This window comes from Peromyscus californicus, unplaced genomic scaffold, assembly GCF_007827085.1.
Source record: "Peromyscus californicus insignis strain IS unplaced genomic scaffold, ASM782708v3 Scaffold_6__1_contigs__length_162567912, whole genome shotgun sequence".
Taxonomy (NCBI): domain Eukaryota; kingdom Metazoa; phylum Chordata; class Mammalia; order Rodentia; family Cricetidae; genus Peromyscus; species Peromyscus californicus.
This window is the reverse complement of record NW_026294584.1, coordinates 121,084,742-121,110,480: the sequence shown is the minus strand read 5'-3', so window position 1 is coordinate 121,110,480 and position 25,739 is coordinate 121,084,742. Positions and strand designations below refer to the sequence as shown.

Sequence of the window (25,739 nt, the reverse complement as noted above, 5' to 3'; positions counted from 1 at the left end):
GTTAAAATGATAAGTCCTAGAATTCTCACATGACCCAGAAAACTCATCTCTAGGCATACTTCCTAAGGAAATAAAATCACCATGTTGAAAAGATAGTGTCATCCCATGTTCACAGCATGTTAGGTGCAATAAAAAGATAAGACAAGAAAACAACGACAGGGTCCATATGGCTAAAGGAACTGTGATGCACACATATGGAATACTGCTTAATTCTGTCATTTTCCACACAGGTCATCCTGGAAGCAGACAATATGGTAAGTGAAATAGTATAGAGACATAAAGAAAAAAATATGGCAGTGAATCACCTATAGAAAGATTATTGGGGAAAAAATTCAGAGGCAAATAACAGAACAGTAGAGGGGAGAGTGAGAGGCATGAGCAACAGTTTTCATTTTATATATATATATATATATATATATATATATATATAGTTGTTCTTCTTCTTCCTCCTGACTTTACCTCCCTCCTATTAGTCCCTTTTCTCTCTCCAATTAGTCTCCCATCCTGCCTGTCACTGTCAAGTCACATGTATTCCATTGCCCTCTCTTTCTCCATCTCATCCTTTTCTCTTGTGATCACTTTCTACTAAATGAAAAGATTTTATTGCTCCAGCTGTGCTGGGGCAGAGAAGAGCAGGATCATGAACATTGTGGGCCAAGGAAATAGAATATGAGGCCAGTGACAAAGCATGACTATGATCAGAGTACCCAAACAACATGAGAAGGTTTTTTTTCTTTTTTTAATTGGTAAGACTAAAGAATTGTCTTTAAAGTATTTATTATCAAATGCTCGATTTGCACACTGATTTTTTGTATCTGCACACTTGGCTCCTTGCTTTCCTTTGTGGAAAGAGAATTGTATGACACAGATAAACCACAGAACTTGACTTTCAGGACCGACTTACACTTTGGTTTTTCTATGTGCACACACACATACACTCACTGTTCATTTATTCATTTGTGCACATGTGGAGGTCAGAGAACAAGTCCCAGGAGTCAGTTCTCACCCTCCACCTTTCTGAGGCCAGGTCTCTTGTCTCTTCTCTGCCCCAGGACACTCCTGGCTGGCTGGTCCTGGAGCTTCCAGATGATTCTTCTTTCTGCTTTTCTTGAGGTAGGAGTGCTGGGATTATGGATTCAAATTGCCAAACCTGGATTTTTTTTTCTTTAATTTGGGTGTTTTACCTGCATGTATGTCTGTGTACCACCTGAAGAGGCCAGAACAGGGCATTCCATTCCCAACGATCCCCTGGGACTGGAGTTACAGATGACTGTAAGCTGCCATGTGGGTGCTGGGAATCAACCCAGGTGATCTGCAAGAGCAGCCAATGCTCTTGACCACTGAGCCATCTCTCCAGCCCCCATCTTTGTTTTCCTAGACAGATTCCTGGGGTCACACTTGGGTGGTCAGGCTTGCATAGCTAACATTTTAACTGCTAAGCCATCTTCCTAGTTTTCATTTGTTTTTAATACAAAAATTATGCATGTAATTTTAAAAATTCAGAATACAAAAGTCTATGTTAGTTTAAAACTCTTCTCTTCCAAGTGAAGCAGAGTCAGGGGTGGGGTCTGGGTCCCATGGAGGCTTCTGGAACTTGCTCTGAAGGAAAACTCGTGGCACACACAGGCCTTCCTTTTTATTCACTGTTTCTCGAAACACATACTCATTCGCCACTTCTTCATAACCTGCGTCCACAAAGAGCTGCGTCAGGAATTCATCAGTAAAAAAAATAGGATCTGGTTCCATCTTGTCCGACATAAAAATTTTCTTCAAGTTTGCTTCCAGCTTTAAACCTAAGCATGGCATGGTCATGCAGCCCATAGTCACCAAACAAGACACTTCTGCCTGGTTTTAATACCTTGTACACATTTAGTAAGACAAGGTGCATCTTCTCAGGGTGAACAGCTAAGAGCACAAAGATCAATGTGACAGCATCCACAGACTCTGGTGGGATATGGTCAAGGAGGTCATCTCTAGTGAGGTCACACTGGAATACTTTACATCTCTCTGTGTTATATAAAGGATTTTGTCTTACTCCATGGCTTGCTGTGTGGCTGTGTGGCTGGCCCCTGATGTCTTCCTTCTTCTCTGGCTCCTAGCTCTCTCCTCCCAGTTTTCTTCCTCTATTTAACATGAGAGGTTTTAAGTCTAGACTGAGATGGGAACTGGAAGGCAAATGAGAGTGAGCACCAACGTAGAGGGGACTGGTAATTTGTTTTCCTGTAAGCCGGAAGGCAGTCCAGACAAGGAGAAAACAGGTGTTAGCATCTGTTAAACTCTGATAATGTTTGTGCCCTAAGCTTTGGAGTTTATATGTGAACCCTATTAAAGACCTATAATCTATCCACCTAGAGGCAGATTTTATAGATGAAGGGATTAGCAATTTGCTCAAGGTCAGATAGTTTAAAAGTGCAATGCGTTTTGATTCTAGGCACTAGTTCCACGTGTAGCCAAGGTCACATTAAGTGTTGGAGGATGAATTGGTACGAGAAACTTCTGTAACTAGGGAGTAAACATTTAGTGAAACAAACAAACAAACAAAAGTAAAAACTACAAAACAACAACAATGAAATAACAAACAACCACAACAATGAAACAATCTAGGCAGTGATAGGCGTGAGAATGAAAGGACAGGTCTAGCGGTGATCAGAGGTTAGGAAGGCAATCAGTCGCACACCTAGGGGAAGCTTCAGTCAAGAATATAAGCAAGCTGACAGCTAAGAATCGGTGATTTACAGGAGGCAATCAGACAAGCTGGCGATAAGCGGGGAAGGAGGTCAATGTATCTCCTCAAAGACCTCACAATAGAGGCAGTTTACACAATATGAACAACTGCTTACTTTAGAATTAAACCAAAAGAGGATAGCAGCTTGTCAAAAAAATTTTAAAACTCTATCTAAAGTAATTGCAAATGACACACTATATTTACAAATGATTAAAATCTGATGCAATTTGATGGGGAGGGAGTCTTGAAGACCCTGCACTAGTTAAGGAACTATTAGTGAATGATAATTGCTTGGGATGGGGTGTGGCTACAGGCAGGTTGCCCATGTACACATAGGCAGTACTAGTGGACTCTATAATATCTATCTATCTATCTATCTATCTATCTATCTATCTATCTATCTATCCATCTATGACTCAAAGGTGAGAGAGGCCACTTTTTGGATGGGGCAGGATGAGAGGGAGAGGGGAAACAGGTATGTATATGATCAAAATACATTGTAATATGTATTGAACTGTCAAGAAATACATAAAATGCTTTAATAATATATGTATGCATGTATGTATGTATAAATATATGTATGGGAGTACTACTATTTCTAAAACAACCATATCTGAGATAATCTTACTTTGTCCTTCAAATGAAATGGAAATGGAAATAGCATCCATAAAATCTGATACTTATAAAAGCCTATGCTTGTGATCCTGTTAGGATTTATAAGCTTGTTTGCATTCCAATTGTTGATATGAAAGGAGGGAGTAGTTATAATGCAATAAACAAATGTGAGTCACTGGGGAGTTTGCATGTTGCCCAGTAACAAGATGCATTAAGAAAGACTATTTTTTTCCTAAACTACTTCTTGTCGAGTTAATTCATATGGTGTGGGGATAAGCAATTTCTGTTATTTTATTTCATTTGAGGTAAGACAATCTCTACAATGGTGTAAGTCTTTTGCAAAATGATTGTGCAGTCTCTAAAGGCTTTAAACATTTTGTCTTCTAAGCCTAATTTTAATAGACACACCATGTTGCTCAGAAAAAGAGTATGGAGAAAAGATAGAGTGTATTCTGATGCCTCAGGAGCACACAGATATAGATGAGTTTGCTTATCCCCGTTTTCTTGATGAGGGCTGGCAGCTCCTGTCAAGATTCTGGACTTAAGCAAGCTCTGAACACGCCAGAAGAAACTGAGTGGGAAAGGAGTATAGCAGATGCTGAGTGGTGCCTTCAAGTATCAAGTCCTTCTGTTATGCATATATGTCATGCCTATGGAAGTTTCCAAAATTAATTGCAGGACAGAGGAGCAGAGAATTGGGATCTGGTTATTTCATTGTGAAAAAAGCAGTACTTATGGTGGAAACATATTACAAGGATTCATGAAAGTGAATGCATATATGCACTGACAGGATACCTTTCCCTCTCATTAAATATTATTATTTTTTTCAAAATACTATTTAACAAGAAAAAAAATGACAGGAGAAAAATCATTAGAAAAACTTGTAAGAGAAAAAAATCATAAAATACTTCAGTATCAAATTAAAACTTACTATATCATTCTATCTGAGTTCATTTTACCTTCTTAGAACAACAAGAAAGAAAGGGTAATTTACAACAAATAAAATTTGCATATTATAGATTTGAAAAATGGAATATGCAGGGTCCTATATGGTAAAGGCCTCCTTGCTGTGTCAGTCCATGGCAGAAGAAAGAAGAGAAAGAGCATGTAAGACACACGGACATGGGCTACAGAAGAGGGTAGACGAACGAGTCTTACAGAAATAAACTCCTTCCTACCATAATGATGCAGTTTGCCTATGAAAGCAGAGCCCATATGTAGCAGTCACTTCTTAAGGGTCCTCTTCTCAGTGCTGGGCTTTCAATTTCCACCCATGAATTTCGGGGGATGTATCCAAACACAGCACATACTGTCCTGACTTTTTCCACATCATCATCATTATTATTATTATCATTTTTATATTTGTTTGAAGATTTTCAGATTAATCCAACAAATTCAACAAGCTAATTTTCAAAGGAATGTGGGAAAGAGGAGACTTGAAGTTACTCAGGGTGAAAGAACTGGAATCGGTACATAAAGAGTGAATGGGTTTTAGTTTAAATGCAGTACAGCCATATTGTCTACCAGAAAAATAAAATGACTAATGGAAAAATCAACACTTTCCAGAGGGCTCAGAGATCTGTGTCTTGCAGACCCATATTTACTCACTGAAAAATTGATTCCCTCCAATAATTGAACAGTTAATGCCATGCCTTTTCTTTGGAAAATTCTTCAATCCCAACTCTGAAAGTTTGTTATTTTTATGTGTGTGGATGTTTTAGTGCATGTATATATGTACACCATGGTTGCTCATGGTTCCAGCACAGGGCAAAAGAAGGCAATCAGGTCCCCTGGAATGAACTTGAAGATGATTTTGGGCCACGATATTGTTGCTCGGGATTAAAATTGGGTGGTCTTGAGCTGGGCGGTGGTGGCGCACGCCTTTAATCCCAGCACTCGGGAGGCAGAGCCAGGCGGATCTCTGTGAGTTCGAGGCCAGCCTGGTCTCCAAAGCGAGTTCCAGGAAAGGCGCAAAGCTACACAGAGAAACCCTGTCTCGAAAAACCAAAAAAAAAAAAAAAACCAAGGGGAAAAAAAAAATTGGGTGGTCTTGCAAGAGCAGCCTGTGCTCTCAACCCCTGAGCCATCTCTCCTTTTTCCTAATTCTGAATTAAAATAATATATCTCAAGGTTAATGAGTATAATTATTCATAGATTAAGGTGTCTACCTCTAGCAGCATCCTACACAAAGCTACCACTGATTTTATTTTAGAAACAAAAAAAATTTAATGTTTTTAAGAATATGTTTTTAAAGAATACAGTTCTCCAGCATTGAGTCTTTAAGCAGTGTTTGTATTACTGACTAGATCTGTGGAAAGTCATCTAAGAGAATATGCCACCGAGTGAATGATAATACATTGATACATAGAGGCTAATACATTTTTCATTTAACTACAGAGTGGAAGCTAATACATTTGTGTAGTGAAACTAATACATTTTTCATTACTTAAATGCATACTAGACAGTTCCAGAGTTACTAATGAATTTGCATGAGACCCTCCAAAGAACTCAGAAACAATTTAAATCATTTCCCATCCACTGTGTTCATCTGTTCATGAAAAATAATGATTGCAAGGGGGTAGGATATCATTTGTAGAGAGCAGAAAAGCATTTCTTTACCTACACTATCAACAGGATCAAAAGGAAATGGGACTGAAAAGAGAAAAAAATGTGTTTCCAATATATTACTTAATTCTGAGTATCTCATTTTCACCTTTTATTTCCAGAGAGTGACAAAGCAAATCTATTTTCCCTTTTCTCCTTTCTCATGGGGGTGAAGGGTAGATTTTGAGGTCAAGAGCAAAGACCCAGTGACTTTTTGAATTAACCTCATACCAGCAATGTTATGAACACAATGCTTCTATTTTCTTAGTCTGTTAAAGGCTCTAGGTCTGGATGACTGCTAATATGATGTCTCTGATACAACTGTTTTTACAATTACATCATTACCACTAACAAATTTAATATAAAAGAAGACATTATAAAAATCTCATTCTAGTGAAAAGTTACATTTCATTTTTACAGTGAATTTAACCCCCTAAATCAAGTTGGATCTTTTTTGTAAAAGGGAGAAATCAATGTGTTTGTGGAAAATCCTCAAAGCTTATTTAGGCAATATACTGACTTGTCTGTGTATTAAATATGTGCAGACACAGAACTTGGGATCATATCACTGAATATAACTTGTAAGGTATGATAAAGAACTCTAGGAGATTATCCACAAAGCAAACTGACAGGAGGAAACAATGTCTAGTGAGCAGGCAAAGGCAGTGATTATTCTACACTCTTCCTTCTGGAAAGGGGCTGGCTACTAAGGTTACCTTGGGTCTGTGCGAGCAGTACTAGGGGTCTGAACTGTGGTGCCAGTCTTGATGGATGACTAAAAAATGCTTCTAAAAATGGACCCCCAATTTCAAATGACTAATGATTTCAGTATCATAAAACATTCTTTAGATGATGAAAATAAACAATGTACATCCTTTTTGTTACCCAGATTCTGTACATCTTAAATCAAATATATATTTATCACTTGCAATTCTTTAGCCATTATCAGCAATCACTGCTTAAATACTTAGGATGGTGTAGCTTTGTGGTTGACAGTGTTCTTTTTTAAATCCTGGTTTGACCTGTGTTGGCATAACAACCTTGAGCTGGACAATTCACTTTATTTCAATGACCCAAAACAAAGCCACTGATAATCTCTAGTATGTGTGATGTTAGAAGAACTACTAAGCATAGAGATCTTGAAACTTGGTTAGTATATACTAAGTGCTAACAGAATTGCCAGATGTGGCCCTGCGAAATGGCTCTGCTTATAAAGGTGCTTGCTGCCAAGGCTAAAGAACTAAGTTCAAGCCCAGGACTCACATGTTAGAATGATAAAATCAACTTCCCCATGCTGTCCTATAGCTTCCACACACATTGTACATGGCTATCTACACACATACATATATACATATACATTCTACTATTACTACCACAAGGTTTGAGGTTTTGATGCCATTCATTGATGAATTTAAATTCCATGACTTAAATGTTCACGTCCTTATAAAACTTTTTATCTCTGTGTATCTTTGGTGTATTTTGTCTTCAGGATAGGCTATAGCCATATACTATGGCCTCATTCAACTTTAATTTCCCCTTTAAATGTCCTGTCTCCAAATACATTCATATTTTGGGCTAGAGATTTAAGTTGGTAGGCGATACACTTCAATCTGTAACCGAAGCTTATTTTAGATAATTTTTATTAGCCAAAATTTCACATAATTGCTCAAAATTAAATGTTTATGAATTCATACAGTAGGCACAGTTGTATTCTTATTCTAACAATTAGTTGATAGAGTGAAAAACTGGTTAAAGGATACAATCTTTTGTCTGTCTGGAAACCTAATATTTCAGTTGTGCCTGGTCATTTTAGTAAGTGACCATTCCTAGGAAAGCAGGTTCATCTTAAACCATGCCAAAGAGATGGGTGGAATAATTAGCTCTTTAATGATATACAGAACAGTTTCCTTCCCAGAGCTCCTGCCCCTAGTGCAATAGCCTTGTAGCATTCTAAGTTTGCCCACAATTCTGTGTTATTCAGAGAAACACAGTTTTTTTCTTTGTGTTTTCTAAGCATTGTTTCCTGAATCCTGGGTTTTCTTATCAACATCTTGAGCTACATCACTCCTTCTCTAAAGCCTTTCTCCCCATCATGTGACTGTCTGTCTGCCACATGACTGATCTCCATGTTGGCTCACACATGGCCTCTCTTCCTACCATGTGACTGTCTGTCTGCCTCGTGTCTGGTCTCCATGTGAGCTCACACGTGGTCTTTCTCTTACTCTCCTTCATTGTCTTCCTCCAGGCATCTGCTAGAGCTTTCCCTTGGATTTTTTATTTTGAGACTCAAATGAAATTGTTCTTGAGCTCCTGTTAGAGTCCACTCTTGAGTTATTTTATTGAGACTAAGAACCCCAAGAGGGAACCCCAATTTTACCTGTATCACAGTTACTGTATTAGTCACAGTGGGGAAAGTTTTTTAAAATATTTTTTTATTAAGAAAATTTCTTCATTCATTTTACACACCAATCAAAGATCCCCCTCTTCCTTCCCCCTGCCCCCTAACGTTCTCCTCCCAAACCCCCACTTGCCCCCCACACAAGCAGTCAAGGTCTCCCATGAGAAGATATATCCAGTAGAGGCAATTCCAACTCTTTCCCCTTGCCTCAAGGTTGCATGAGGTGCCCCATCATAGGCAGTGGGCTCCAAAATGCCCACTCATGCACCAGGGACGGATTCTGATCCTACTGCCAGGGGGGCTCCCAAGCAGATCAAACTACCCAACTGTCTCGCCATGCAGAGGGCCTAGTCCAGTCCTGTGAAGGTTCCACAGTCATTGATCCACCTTTCAGAGTTCCCACTAGTTTGGTTTGGTCATCTCTGCAGGTTTTCCCATCATGATCCTGATGCACTTGCTCATAGAATCCCTCTTCTCTCTCTTTGACTGGACTTCCTGGAGCTCTGCCTGGTGATTGGCTGTGGATCTCTGCATCTGCTTCCATCAGTCATTGGAGAAAAGCTCTGTGATGACAGTCAGGATATTCCCTGGTCTGATCACTGGGGTAAGCCAGTTCAGTTCAGGTACCCTCTCCACTATTTCTAGTAGTCCAAGCTGGGGTCATCCTTGGGGATTCCTGACAACTTTCCTAGCACAGGGTTTCTCTCTGGGTAGGGGATAGGGGATGAGAACATAAGGGAATGGGATGGTTGAGCTGGAACAGGGATGGAGTGGGAAAGCAGTAAATGAGATACCATGATAGAGGGAGATATCATGGGGATAGAGAGAAACCTGGTGCTAGGGAAATTTTTAGAAAGGAATATTATCTTATAGGTTTACTTTTTAAGATTACTCTAGTTCTTTATTTAAAAATAACTACATCTAGATTTTTATAATTCAGAGGTGGGAAATTTTTTTTGAATGAAATATAAAATTTTTGGTGCTGTCCAGTTTCAAGTTGACCACAAGATTAGTATTCTTTTAGAAACATGACTGCCACTGTCTTCAAATCAGACACAGAACTGCAGGGTGTTCGACTGATTTCTGAAGATTCAGATCTGAGTTTTTTCCACTTTGGGAGCAGAGAGAGATTTATTCTCATTTCACTGACACTGATAAAGTCACGGAGGAAAAAAAATCCACTTCATCACTGTCTACTGATGACAATCAGAGAAATTTGGAAATTCTCTCAATAGTCACTTAGACTGATACCCAGGTACATTAGAAATCTATTACATCATATCTTGAATAACAAAATTATCCTCATGAATCAAAACTTTTACAGATTTACTTTCACACCCAAGTTCAGAGCAAAGTAGGTCTCCCAGACATTTTTCTTAATGTTTCCTATTCTAGTTTCCCAAATCCCAGGTGTGACCTTTCCTCTTTGTACACCATTTTCCTGATGACTAAGTGCCCACTACCCAGAACTTCACAAGCCTTCTCTGCTGTGAAATTCTCACTTAGCTGGGATGGTACCTTGGAACGCACAGAATGAACTCATTTTAGCTGTGAAGCATACTGACTAAACCCATCATACTGCCAGAAGTCTTCTTGATGCCACTTGTGTTTTATCAGGAAGGGCTGGAGGGAAGATGGTTCAAGCCACTTAGGAAGCAACAGCTAGTGATACTCAAGGTCTTCATCAGGTAAAGAAGCAACATTTCAATACAGAGGGCCTTTCAGCCACCTCCCAAATTATACCATAAAGTCAATCCCTTACCAATATATACACAAAATGTCAAGCCCAGGAGACTTCAACAAGGGCAGAAAACATGGTAAGTAGCACTTTACAAATATGGAAAAACTAAACCAATATTCTTGATTAAAATTAATATATTAGATATTATAATAATCTTAAAATTCCCAGTGGATTAATTTAGATTAATAAGCTCCAATATATTTTTGAAAATAAAAATGAGTAAGACACATGAGACCTAATAGCAATGTAACTCAAACAGATGACAGAACTTTGTGGTAAACAGTCTACTGCTACCCCATGGTCAGCAGATTAAGAAAGGATCAAACATATTTAAGAAAATGTGACAACTTAATGAGATGGTATGCTAAAAGTGAGTGGAATTAGTATAGAAGAATTCATAGAACATAAGTCAGAACTAAGTAGCTCTCACCTTAATAGAGGACATTTTTTTTCTACTTTCTCATTTTCTTTGTGTATATGCTGTACATGTGTGTGCATGCACATGGGCACATGTGTGTGGGTGCACATGTATCTCTGTACCATTACATGTGGAGGCCTGAAGTTGATGTCAGCAATCATCTTTGATTGTTCTTACACCTTATTCATTGATTATTCAGGGTCTCTCAATAAAAGCCAGAGCTTAATGATAGGGCTAGTCTTGCTAGCCAGCTGATTTCCTGTCTCCACATTCTGATGCTGGAATTAAAGGTGTGCTGCCTTACCCAACCTGACATTTCCATGGGTTCTGGGGATCTGAAACCTATTCCTTATACAACAAGTGCTTTAACCACGAATCCATCTCTCCAGCCTAACAAAGCATGCTTTTAAGCCATCGACTACATGTTAACAGTATGAAAAGAATTGCATGTGGTGATGTTGTATTCCCCAATATATCATGCACCCTAATAAATTTATCTGTGGTCAGAGAACAGAACAGCCACTAGACAGTCATAGAGGCCAGAAAATGGTGGCACACACATCTTTAATCCTAGCATTCCAGAGGCAGAGATCCGTCTGGATCTCTGTGAGTTCAAAGCCACAATGGAAACAGCTAGGTGTGGTAACCAGAGTTTTTAATCCCAGGAAGTGATGGCAGGAAGCAGAAAGCTATTTAAGATTTGAGGACGAGGAACTAGAGCCTGGTTAAGCTTTTAGGCTTTTGAACAACAGTTCAGCTGAGATTCATTCTGGATGAGGACTCAGAGGCTTCCAGTCTGAGGAAACAGGATTAGCTGAGGAATTGGCGAGGTGAGGTGACTGTGGCTTTTTCTGCTTCTCTGATCTTCCAGCATTCACCCCAATACATGGCTTCAGGTTTGTTTTTTATTAATAAGAACTTTTAAGATTTGTGCTACAATTACACTCCCTACAAAGATGCAATATTCAGTCTGTGCCTTCACCTTAAGGTGTCCAACTCATCTCAGGCTGCTTTCATGTGGCTTTACCATCTTTTAAAACCCCCCAAGCTAAGTTAGATTGGAGTGTTTGGGTATATCAACCCACCCTCATAGCACACTCAGGCTAAAAGGATGAATTACAAGGCAAATAATATTCAGTAGATGGGGGGGTAAGAACCAAATAGATTATTTGAGCAAATAGACTATGAACAGAATGAGTAATAAGATTATAACACGAAACACAGATATACTATTATATATCACATTTAAATAACACCCCTGTGACATGGAAAATGTAAAAAATGCTATCCAGATGTAGAAGCTCAGATATACTGTTTCTCCATGGCAACTACTTTTCTATCCTAGAATAGAGTCCTTTTGATCCAAAACAAAATAACCATAGATCTTAAGTTAAATCAGATGGAAATACCACAGGAACTCATACTTTTGTTAGTTTAACATATGTCTAAATTTTGGGAGTTTAATAATAGTTTAGCCGTAGATTAATTATGTAACAACAATCACTTCTTCAAAGCCAAGTCAAACCCTTTTTTCTTGAATGACTATTTCTTCCTAAAAGATACAACAAGGTATATATGGTCCGTTTACTTCTAAGAGGAAAAAAAATAGATTTTGGGATCAAAAAAAAAAAGACACAAAGCACAATCCTAAGGAAAAAGTTTCAGAGTTTCATTTATTTAAAATTAAGAATTTCCACTCTTCTGAAGAGTGGAATAAGACCAAGAGAAGCTAGGAGAGGACAGAACTGCTTAAAGATAATATCTGTATTACACAATACCCTAAAGTAAGGAGAGTCTAACCAATCCTGAAAAGAGATACTACAACACCAATAGGCAGTGCACAGAAGGGAACTAGCTAATCAATAAAGGAATATGAATGTTATTTAAAATCAAACAAATATTTCAAGCTCAATTGATGGACAAATACAAAATATAGAGTACTAGCAAGGATGTGAAAGAACTAAAAAAAAAACTGGACACTGATAGCAAGAGTGTAACAAGAATAATAACATAAAAAGCAATTTAATTATATATTTGGGGAAGTTGAAGACTTCCCCAATAATCAAATGATATGTCAATGCTACTTCTCAGTCAGGTATAGCAAGAGACATGCATGATGGTGTTCACAGTAAATGGCTGTCTGGAGCTGATGTGGGTCAGTGGGGTAAGCACTTGTGTTGATGTGAGGACTAGAGTTGAGATACCCAGAACCTAAGTGAAAATCCAAGAGGATTTTCCCAATAGTAATCCCAATGATCAGGGGATAGTGACAGATTATCCCTGGAGAAAGCTCTCTAGCCAGACTAGCCAAAGTGATAAATGCTGTCTTTAGTGACAGATCTTGCCTCAATATATAACAAGTTGGAGATTGACTGAGGAAGACATTCAATGTCAATCTCAAGCCTACACATCCATGTGCACACATCCCACCAGCACATTCATGCCAGTACATATGTATGCACATACAAATGTATAGCCCACCTGTGCAAACATGCATAAATACATTGACACCACACATAAATACACACATTTCAAAAACATGAAGTGGGTAATAAATTATGTTATATTTATTAAAGGGATAATGGTAGATAAACAAAACTTGAGTGCATCTGATTCAGTTCTAACCGCATGGCTGCATCTCAAGAATTTGAATGTAGCAGCAAGTCAGAATTCTGTGTAACTTCATTTACACAAACTATAAGGAGAGTGGTATGACAAAAGTGCAAAGGCAAGCAGTGAAATAATGAAAACAATATTCATGATACTATTAGGAGTTTCGGTTGAGAGGACAGACAAGAATAGGATTCAAGAAGAATGTTCTAGAAATTGCAACGTTAAGGACGATTTGCTTAAAGTGTTATAATGTTCTTCTTGATGTCTTATGCATGATTTATAAGCACTCACATATTGATGGAATGCTGAAAATAATTTAAACAGAGAACAGGATGATTAGAAAATAAGCCATCATATGAGGAAGGAATCAGGATGCTCTGAGTCACAGAAGACCCCTCATATGTCTTCCTGAAAGACAGGTAAGTGAGAGAGAGAGAGAGAGAGAGAGAGAGAGAGAGAGAGAGAGAGAGAGAGAGAGAGAGAGAGAGAGAGAGTTTTCAAGGACTCTCAGGAGGGTGGCTACAGTGATGACCCACAATTTTCATGAAGTATACAATTAGTCTGTGCTCAGAAGACAATATCAGTGATGACACATTCAGAACTTATTAAGCATTTAGTGCTTTAAATCATCTTCATTCTTTATTTCATTTAGCTCATACCATAACCCTGTGAGGTAAGTACCTTATTATTCCTACTTTTTCAATGAGGAAACTGGGGCTTACAGAGGAAACAATTATCCAGTCACACCGTTAATTTAAAAAATGAAGCTAAAATTGAGACCCTGGAATTTCAACTGCTGGGTCAAAATCAATCCTAATGAAACCTCTCTCTGTATAAGCCAAGAGGAAAAGAAAGCGGGCTGAGGAATCAACATTGTGCTGTAGTTCTGCTTGGGGCTCCACATTACGCTACAAGGGTTGGCCAGGAGAGTTAAGGTATTATTGTCAAATCATTAGTATATTGTAAATTGTGGATGTGGTGTGTTCTATGTGGGTACATGTGTGTATACAGCTATGTGTTCCTATATGTATGTTCAGAGTCCAGAGATTGGCACTGAGTGTCTCTTTCTTAATCATTCACCATGTCATTTTTGAGTCAAGTCTTTGTCTGAACTCGGAGGCTGCCTTTTCAGTGAAGCTACCTAACCGGCAAGGCTCCGGGGTTCGCTTGTCTCACTCTATCCTGATCTCAAACCCAGGCACCTGCTATACCAGGACACCCATCTTTTACTTGTGTTCTAGAGATCTGAACCATGTCCTCATGCTAGCAAAGCCAGCTCTTTACTCGCTGAACTATCTCCCCAGTGTCATACATGATTATTTGCTCATGGTAGATAGTGACTGTTGCCAATATGACCTATATTGAATTTATCAAAGCAGATTTTTTTCCTGAAGCAATTTGAAAGGTTTTAAATCTTTACAAAGTTGGATCTCAAGGTGAAAACCACAAGCTGTCTTAAATTATTCTTCTCTGGATCATTTTTGTACTCTATTGAAACCTATGGATATTTTTTGAGAACTACACACACGAGCACTGCATTTATATCATTTCTTCCTCCACTTCAAACTCCTCCTGTGTTTACCACTTCTCTCTCCCAAATTATGATATTTTCTTTATTTATACCATTACACACATATGCACGCACACACAATTGCATACATGCATTTGCAATCAACTGTGTTCAGTTATAAATCCTCATATGTATGTGTTTCCACGGTTATGTAGGAGCTCATCCCTGGAAGAAGCTAATTCTCTCCCTTTTAGCAGCCATTGACCACCTATAGATTTTCATCTAGGGATTAGGTCATGTAGAATTTCCCTTATCCATGTTGGCATGCCAACTGGTATTGTCATTATGCTAGCCTTATTTGGGCAGCCATAATGTGCAGATTTCATAGGTGCATTTTGCCTCTCACTGCTAGATGACCCTAAATAAAGGCAATCTGGTCATCTGGTTCTTACAATCTTCCTGCTATACAATTTCCCATGAACCTTAGGTGTTGGGTTTCTATTGAAGGTGTATTAAATGTGGTTGGACACTCCACAGTCCCTTATTCTCTGCATTTTTATCAGCTGTAGATCTCCATAATAGTCTTCATACACAAAAAAGCTTCCGTGATAAGGGGTGAGAGCTACATTTACCTGTGTTAATAAATATTTAGAACACAGTTAGAAACAATATTGGTTTAGGAAAATGGTGATAGTAGTAAACTCTGTTGGATTTGTGCCTGTTCCTTAGAATAATATTTTTAGTGCATGAAATAACCTGTAGAATTACAAAAGAAAGCATTTATACAGAAGTATAATTATAAAAACATTTTAAATATCGTGAAAAATCATTTGTGTGTTCTAGTTTGGGGTATAGAGTATTTGCCTAATAGGTACAAGTTCTGGGATTTACCCCCAATAATAATAATAATAATAATAATAATAATAATAATAATAATAATAATAATAAATGTTTCTAATGACAAGTTAAGTGAGCCGCAATGTTTAAGTGTAGTGACCATATGATACTTTAAAATATTTGTAATAAATTGATATATGAGTGTCAGTTACTCCTATTGGTTATGTAGCCATTATAACCTGTCACAATTTAATATTTATCTAATTTTAATTGAAGGAATACTAAACTTCAGTGAATGATTAATGAACCCAAGTGTTTGCTTTGTTTTTTTCTACTTGTGAGCCTTGTCAAGACATCATGATGTATTGTATCTTACAGAAACTCTCCCAGTTTACCTCCTAGTGACTGATCTGGTCTCTCAGTTGGGAGATGCCAAGCTGCTCCTTCTGCCTTCCTTGCCTCATCCCAGCTGCTGGGGATACTGTTGTTTTCCACTCCATATTCTCAAGCCTTCGATGTATCCAGGCTTCTGTGTCACTGCAGTTATTTCTATGCTTGTTCTTTCACCAGGGAATAACTTTATGATCATCATTCATTTCACACAGCCCTCTCTCCCAATATATAAGTCTGACAAAAGGCAGAGCACTTTGGGAACTAGAATTCATCATGCTTGTTTGCACACACCTGATTTATGTTTACCTATCCTCTGACCTTCCCAAACCCCTCCTGCCTACACTGCAGGAGGAAGTTCCACGGGGAGAGCTGAATATTATCCTGAAGTCTTGGTAAAACTGCCATGTGGTTGGAGAAGGATTAATAGCACACTACCAGAATATCTGTGCAGTGATCCATAAAACTCAGAAATGATTGCTGAGCTTCAAGACGAGGAGTTAAAATGACAAAAATATATGGACCATGAATGGGCAAAACAAGAGGCTAGGAAATCAGAAAGGAAAACATAAGTGTAAAAATGGAAATAAAAGAGAATGAGTCTCAATAAAGGGTACCTGAAGCAGTTACTGTTTAGTGTTCACAAGCCCATCATAGCATTAACTAAGCAGGAGATGAAAGGGTTCTGTCATGCTTCAATGAGCAGAGAAGTAGCTTTCCAGAATGCTTTGCACCATTTATAAACTTGCCAGCCAATCTACCCTCTGGAACTGACGTGATTCTTTATCCCACTCATTTCTTTGCAGTTATTTACTACTTGGTAGCTAAGACAACAAAATAACACTTTACTAAGTATATATGCAGAATGCATGTTGGGTAATAGAGAAAAACCAGTGACATACTCCACTCACTGGCCTCTCGCCTATTTCCCACACAAAATCATGTGATTGTTAGGGGTACTGGCTTTGAATCAGAACACCCTAACCTTTTCATATCAACTGTGTGATAGGGCATGAGGTGCTGAGCTCTATGAGCCTCTGGTGTTTCATCTGTAATTGGGTAAATCAATACCCATCTTGATTACATCAGAAAAGATCTAATGTAACACATATAGCTTTCCCCCAAAAGCTTGACATTTATTAAAACATTAAATAGGTTGGATAAAGCACAGGGACAAATAGCCAAATGAATGGAAACACATGAACTATGAACCAATGGCTGAGGGGTCCCCAACTGGATCAGGCCCTCTGAATGGGTGAGACAGTTGATTGGCTTGATCTGTTTGGGAGGCATCCAGGCAGTGGGACCGGGTCCTGTGCTCATTGCATGAGTTGGCTGTTTGAAACCTGGGGTTTATGCAGGTTCACTTGGCTCGGCCTGGGAGGAGGGGACTGGCCCTGCCTGGACTGAGTCTACCAGGTTGATCTCAGTCCGAGTGGGAGGCTTTACCCTGGAGGAGGTGGGAATGGGGGGTGGGCTGGGGGGAAGGTGAGGGGGCAGGAGGGGGAAGAACAAAGGAATCCATGGCTGATATGTAGAACTGAATTGTATTGCAAAATAAAAAAAAAATTAAAAAAATCAAAAAACCACAAAAACATTAAATAAATAATAATACATTTGCTCCATGATGACCAACTTGTTGTACATTTTTTAATCATTTCCTTTACTTTGAAACTTATTTGTTCTATTTCATTTCAATTCTTTACTCTTAGAATCCTTCCATTGGATGCAGAAGTAACAAAGAATAGTCAAAATTGAACACATTTTACTAATTGTAGTTCATTTAAAAGAAAGATTAGAAGTCTTTCAAGTAATGAATGCTCTCTAATACCACATCAGGTCAAGTTTCTTTAAAGACTCAACAATGGCTTTCCACCTTTGCATTTTGTTATGTGGCTTCTGTGCAATTTTCTAGTATTGCTAAGATTTCCATCATGTTTGTGTCATGTCATAGAAGTGGAGAACTTGTCATTCCTAGAAAGAGTCATAGGAGAAGGTTGCAGGCAGTGAAAGAACACACTCAATTTGTAAGTCGGATTTTAACTTCTGCAACTCTTCTGTGGAATTTTCCATAGGCCGCTAATCCAGAAATGTCTTTAGGACTTTCCAAACAACTGTTTAAGCCTAGACCTCAAAGACCACTATGTCTCTTAGCCTAATTTTGTTGTTGTCCATAGACCTTGGATCTATTTCTTTGGGCACAATACCTCCTCCACCCCTCTCTTTCTTTTGTCTCTTCTCCTTTCACCCCTCCTTTGTCCTATCTCCTCTCTCCATTAAAAACAAAAACTTAAGGGACTGGAGAGATGGCTCAGTAGTTAAGAGCACAGGCTGCTCTTCAAGAGGATCCAGGTTCGATTCTAAGCATCTATATGACAGCTCACACCTGCCTGTAACTCCAGTTCCAGAGAATCTGGCACCTTCACACAGACATACATGTAGGCAAAAATATCAATACACATAAAAATAAATAAACCTTAAAAGAAGAAAAAACTTAAAAGAATACACTTTGTTCTCCTCAGGTATTTTAAAGTCTTTACGTCAGACTCCATCATGATCCTGGCTCTAATAAATCATTTGGCCTGAAGGAGGAATAAACTCTGTGCACATCCCCCAATGTAACTGTTTATATTTATTTACCTGTCTAACAGTGGTACCCTGAAGAGTGAAGTCTATTTTCTTGTCCAATGGGAGCTATGCTTTCAGTTTATGCTTTTAGTTGGATTTCCATCTGGAAGTTACTGTTTATCAAAAGGTAAAGACTATATTGCCACACATTGTCATATTAAGTAGAGTACATACAGAAAACAGAAGATTTTGAAGGAAAATATCACAGACATGTAGAACAAGGATGTTCTTACAGAAGGATTTTTTTTTTAACAATTAGAAGTCAGATGGAAATCAAGCAGCCTCACTCATCCACCAAGCAAAAGGCCCCTTCTTGAGAGCTCTCTGTATGCAAATACTCAGTGAGGCTTCAATTCTGCAGAGTAGATCCAGAGTCCTGATGTTACAAGAGTGTCAGATCCCATGCTGGCCTAGTGCAGGACTGTCCAGGGCAAACGAAAGATGCCTGAGGAGATGTCAATCTTTCAAGACACTTAACCTGAATTGGACTCAAATAGCCATATATATGGAGTATTTTTTTTTTTTACAAAATATTTTGTAAAGTATAATTACTATCACAACCTATTGAGAAAAAAGTTGATTATAAATGTGCAAATTAAATGCATATAAATGGAAAATTCCCTTCAGTAATGTGCTTAGGCAGACTCAGACCAGTTGCCATGGTGCATGTTACATTTTATATACATTAGTGGTGAGTGGAGGATAAATGGGGGGAGAAGAGGGAACTGTTAACATTTATTGAGAAATTTATAGATCTAACAACCTGTTAAGAATTTGTCAGGAGTTTTCTCAACCTTCCAAACCACCTCATAAGACTGGTACTACTTTTGTTATTTTATAGAGGATGAAATGAAGTCTTGATAAGATCCAGTCACACATATGTGCTCAAATATGTACTTCTTACAGCCAAATTCCAACTCAGTTTTATTTCATGATTAAGTTTTATTCTTTTAAAATGTATAATCTCTTTTCATTCAAAGCACAGGAAAGAAACCACAAAAAAAAATGATGCCTCAACAATCATAATATTGAACAGAGGTATAGAGAGATTAAAATGCTTTGTTTCAAAATAGGGATAATGAAACGGAGAAGGAAAGGCAGCTGCAGAATCCAGAAGTATACATATATCTATGTAAATTAGGTTTCCAAAATTTCTAATATCCTACTTATTCCATTACAAGGACATTCTTGTGTAAACAGGGTCTTCACTTAAATCCAAGCAATTATAAAGGATTACACTCAACTGGCAGCAATATTTATTTTCTACATCTGAATCTTTTATGAGTAGAACAAAGGTATGGAGTTGATACTTGATGCCATCTTATCCCACAAGTTAGATTTCCCTAGACTCTTAGTAACCACGAGAGTATCTGTAGTTGCAAATGACTATCACATGAGGAGCTCACTGCAAGTTATATTAAGTGAGAAGTGAAATGATTTCATGTAGCCCGGCACTTCCCTGGCATCAATGATTTAAGTTAATATAATCTAGTGAATGGCTGATTTACCTCCAATTTTTCACAGCTCCTAAGGGCCCAGGGCCCACATGTTCCTACATAGGTATAAATTTGCAGAGATATTCTTATTTGTGATGGGAAGGAGGGAAGCACAAGGTATAGGCATAGTCTGTGTTTTAGATACAAGAGATTAAAATATTTAAAGGGTTAAAGCCATAAATTCTGAGCATAGTTGAGAAAGAACAAGGCAAAGCTTATTCACCACAGCATTTTGTAGACTGGCTGAGAGGGTGGAAGTACTTGCACCCTTGATCTTCTGTGGTGTGTTATTAGTGTCTGATCAATACAGAAAACATTTCATAGAAAAGGAGCTTGCTCCTTCATGTCCTACACTCAGTAAGAGAAACATTCTTCTGTCACTATGAAAAGTATACAGAAACATGTAGCTTGCCTCCCTACAGCCAGATGCTACCTGACTTCACCTTCTGTCATGACTGAAGGGAATGCTCTTCTGATGCCAATCATCTTATAATTATGACCTAGCAGCCACACCCTCCCAGCTAAACAACTTTGAAAGACTTGGGATAATAGAAACAGAAAATAAAGGTGTACCTGAATGCTGGGAATGTTTTCCCTCCAGATGAACAACGGAATGTTCTACATCTATTTCTCAAGCTGTTCTTTTGAAAGTATCTATTCCCAGTGTAATTCTTCTGTAGTCCCTACATCCTTGAACTGATAAATATTGCTACTAAAAGGGGCATGAAGCTGAAGCTATAGTCAGTGTGCACTGGGAAGCAAAAGCTCAAGACCAGAATTTCTCTCATCTCATTTGATGTTTTTGACAACTCTTTTGGTAAACACAGTATTATGTCTCCCTGTGTATTTTATTTCCACATGAAATGTAATACAAGCTTCTGAAGTAAGAGGGAGAACCATAAATGATGCCAATAATTCAAACATAAAAAAAACCACATAGCCTCTCCACAGCGGAGCTTACAGCCTAAGATGAGATAATTAGGTAAAAGGGAACTCCCAGTAGAGGGGCAAGTGCAACTTCCCTGTTATTACTGAGGTACTCACAGAAGCAGATTCGCTATTTTAACAGACAACTGGTTCAATAGTTCATGATATGTTTCAGTCTTCTGCAATTACCTGTTATACAAACTATCATTTTTTTAAATTCTTCTCTTACACCATACACCTGACTGCAGACTCTCATTCCTTCACTCCTCCAAGTCCCACTCTCCCCAAAATATCACTTTCATTTTAAAAGTGAATTATTGTTTGGTGTAGAAAGGTTGATTCATTGTGATGTTTTTATACATAGTGTCATTTTACTTTGTTGTTATTTACCCCTTCCTCTTTCTCTAGTCCTATTTGCTACCACCTATATTGGTTCACTTTTGCCTCCCAAATAATAGTCTACCACACGCTTTCATGAAATATATATATATATATATATATATATATATATATATATATATATGTTCCATTAACCTCTGTTGTTTCTCCTACCTTCCATCCCCTGCCCCTATTTTTATCCAGATTCTGCATACAAAAGAAAACACACTTGTCTAAGCCTGACTTATCTAGAAAGGACTCTAACAATTATATATAAAAAAGTTATTTATAAATTGTATAATGAATTTGATAGAGTTATTAATGGAAGAAATACAGACGGTCAATGAATATTTGAAAAAATATTTGATGTCATTAGCCATCAGAGGAATGTGCATTAAAAGTGTTTTCCATCTCACCCCAGTAGAATAGCTATACTGGAGAGAACAAATGGCAACCAATTCTGACAATGATGTGGAGAGAGAGATATTACTTATGCACTGCTGGTGGGAATGTAAAGTGGTGAAGCCTCTATGGAAATCAGCATGCTCAAGAAAATGGAAATAAAACTATCATTTGACAAAGCTATAACATTCTTGAGTCTGTAGCCAAAGAACTATACGTTAACAAACACATTGGTTGATATCTACATTTATTGATGCACAAGAGACAATATACATACCCAGCCTAGATGTCCACCAATAGATGAATGGATGAAGAAACAGTCATATAAACATACAACTTAATTACATTCAACTGAAATGACGAATGAAATTATGATGTTTCAAATTGATACTACTAAAGATAATTATATTAAGAAAAATAGCTACCAATGTTGATGAAAATAAACAAAAAATATTAAAGAGAGGATTTCAGAGTAAATTCTGATCTGTATTTTAGTTTGGGACATTTTGTGAAACTTCTGTAGTGCAGTGATAATGAACAAGTGAAACCAAGTAGTATGAGCAATACTGATAAAAAAGTTTCCAGTAGGAGACACAAGTAAGAACAAGACATCTGGAGCCTGTGTTCCTGCATTCAACCTCACAGGGCTTCTAGTCACTACATGAAACATCTTCAGAAAACTACTTAAGTTCACTGAGTCTTAGTTTCATAGTTTGTGGGTTGGAAACAATAGAAATATGATTCTATAAGGTTGTTTACCTTACCTATGTGTGTTATATGTGTTCTGAGATCTATACACAATTTAAGTAGTATATAGACCCCACATGTAGTGGGTAGCCATTCCAGCTTTGACCTGAAAGTTCCAACCCCCATTGAGGCTTCGGTAACGGTCACGCCTACAAGGCAGGGCTGAGAGAGGACACTGAAGACCTGAGATCCGGATGCGCTGGCTCTCTTGGTTCCTGCACCCTGGATGCTAGAGCTAGACCAAGCAGAGTTCTCCAGAGAACACTGCTGGACTGCACCACACCTTTCCCAGACCCTGTTACCTATCCCTTCACTTGTAAGTTACCCCACAAAATAAACTTCTCTTTTAACTACATGGAGTGACCTTAATAATTTCACCAATACCCACATGTATATGTATACACATGTACAAACATATTTGTATGTCTGTATATGTGTAAATACATATATATGGGGTGGTGTGTGTGTGTGTCCCTGGCACAAAGGAATAATGGCTCTTTATGCTTATTATCAATAAACTACTATCCATGTTTTGAAAATTGCAAATAATTTCTTGTTCTAGATATGATAAATATTTTATACTTCTATCTATTTTATTTTAAATGTCAATGTTTGCCCACTTTTCAAGGAAGTTTTTCAGAATGATACCAACTTACAGTAGAGATTATGACAAATATCATGCCACTATGTGGGACATTCTGATCTTTGCATCACCCAATAAAAGAACTACTCCTAGAAAAAAAATAAAGGACAGCTCTAGCAACCAGAAGTCTTAACTTTTGCCAAGTAATGTTCTTACAGAGGCATTTGTGGTATTTAAACATTATTTAAAGAATAGATTAATCCAAATCCTTGGTTTATCCTGTCTTAAATCAAGTTTTTGATGGTAGCTTTAACAGATGTATGAAACATCTTGGAAGCAAAAAAAGGCATACCAATCCTTTTAAAGGCCAACCCTAAAGGCTACTCACATCCTAGCTTTCCTCCTAGCTCACTTTGCCATTATAAGGACATCTGTCCAAACTTTCAAACTTCACTTATTCATATCATATGGTGGATACCATCGTACTCTGTATATTCACTGAAACTCATTGAAGTGTATATTTAAGTGATTTCATGATGCATGCATTTGAGTGACAGTACCCAGGTTTCTGAGTTGTTTCATGGGTGAAATAGATCATGATTTAATTCTGTTTTCTTAATCCAAGAGAAACCTCAATGATTTAGATAAGAGGAGGGCTTTAGAAAATGCAAAGTGTTTTAAGTCTCTGAAATCCCCTTACCTGCCTTAGAATAGACAAGGGCTTTATACATGTACAGATGTTAAAATTATCTGGGGAGATTTAGGCACAAACAGATTAAAGATTCAATCGCATCATCACTGACACCTGCAAAGTTTAATTAAGCTGAAAGCCACCAACTTCTGCTCAAAATGCTGACTGGTGGTTTTTAATTCGTCACTTTTTTCATTGATTAGCAACTTATGCAATACTCAGTTACAAACGGCTGTAATGCTTGCCTTGTTTCAGAGCTTAATTATTATGGCATAGACTATTTCACAATGGTGTCCTTGTTTTATTTATGAAGCAAAAGCACAGAATTTTATTGCTAACCTCAAATTGTGACATGCAAATACAATTTTCAAGGCAAGTCAAAACTCATAATATGAAACTTTTTTGTTTTATAGGGAAACTTTGAAGAAGTGAGCCATTGTTTCTTGTCATGAGCAATCAATTAATTTCTCAGTAACAGTGTAGTCAACAAAATTTGAAGATAAATGTTTGAATAAATAACTAGTCATCAATTTTCAGTTATCCAAATTACTCTTCAGAATACACCATGGAATTAATTAAACTTATGTGGGTACTTCTCTGCTTTCTTATATGCAAGTGATTCTCAAATCTCTTTCTCCAGACTCAGTTGTCTTCCTGGAAGCCAGGGCAGCTGTTTTTAACTGTGATCTTGGCATTTGGGCATCTTGATCTTAAGACCAAAAAAGGATCCTTCATCTTGTGTGTGTTGACTCTACCCATACACCTGATTTTCATTCAACCCAGAAAATAATTCTCCTACAACACTTATGTTAAAACAAAAGTTAACATATATAACCATGTCTTGCATTTCTTTCTTCTTAGCATTATACCTTCAAAGCTTTCTAAAGTTACAGTGTATGTATAGGGTGTGTGTGTAAGCCAGAAGTTGACAATGTATATCTTCCTCAATAATTCTCCACTTTTTCTTCTTTGACATAGAGTATCTCAGTGAATGTAAAGATCACTGATTTGGCTGGATTGTTTGGCAAGCAAAACCTGGGGGGTAGTTTTTGCCTCTCCCTTCCCAGTTCTGGGATTAGAGGTGTGTGCTAAAGGTGCATGGCTTTTTCGCATGGGTGATGAGGATCTGAACTTTGGTCCTCATGTTATGAGGCCAGCACTTTACAAATTGACCTTTCTAAATCTATACACACACACAGACACACAGACTCACACACACACACACACACACACACACACACACTCACACTAATACACACACCTGTCCATCATTCCTTTTCATCTAGTAAGCAGGTACACTGTACTTTGCTCATTTTTTTTTTACAGCATGTTTCCTACTTCTCATCCACCGAGTAACTCTGTCACCTTGATGGATAACTTTGTAATAATGTCCCTCTATACTTGGTTTACCCTGAATTACAAAATCCTACATAAGCTAGCACTCCCTTGTTGTCTTCTTTCCTCACAGGTCATATTTCAAGCTCATTCCTGTTTTGAGGGGTTTTGATTATCTATTTCCAAAGCTGAAAATATAGTCCCTCAGTTTCTGGAATTACCTGCTGGTTCCTTATCTGTCTTAATTTCAAGTTGAATTTCTTTTTCTTTTTCCTTTTTCCAGAGAAGATAGCTTCAACTCTTTGAAACAACCATCCATTGTCTTTTTGCCACTCACTTTAACTGTCCTACTTTGTTTCATTGTTTTAGTAGTTGACTTACCTGTCTATTTGCCTTTCTTCTGCCTTATCCATTGCTCGCTTTACCATAGTAAAAAAAGAAAGGAGTGGGACCACAAAAGAAGCAGCATTGATTGCACAGCTATTTGTGTGCATGGATTGGTCTAGCAAGATTTGTTCAGTGTAAAGGAGAAACTAAATCTTCACTGGGCTTTCTTTTGAAAACAACAACAACAGACGTTTACATTTTGGTCAGATAGTAGCCTTAGACTCTCTGTTCAACATTAAAGCAATGTCTATGTGGCTGATGGATAGGATAGTAGTAAAGACTTCACTAACAGGAGTGAGGCCCTTGATACACAC

General features: G+C 37.8%; 1 protein-coding gene and 1 pseudogene across 7 annotated transcripts in view; both read right to left on the bottom strand.

Annotated features, from left to right (window-relative positions):
- The window catches only part of LOC128099428 (contactin-4), a 1,007,148-nt gene that overhangs the window by 447,393 nt on the left and 534,016 nt on the right, over positions 1-25,739 (bottom strand). The gene's annotated exons all lie outside the window — the stretch shown is intronic.
- LOC128098624 (tRNA N(3)-methylcytidine methyltransferase METTL6-like) lies at positions 1,380-25,451 on the bottom strand (annotated as a pseudogene).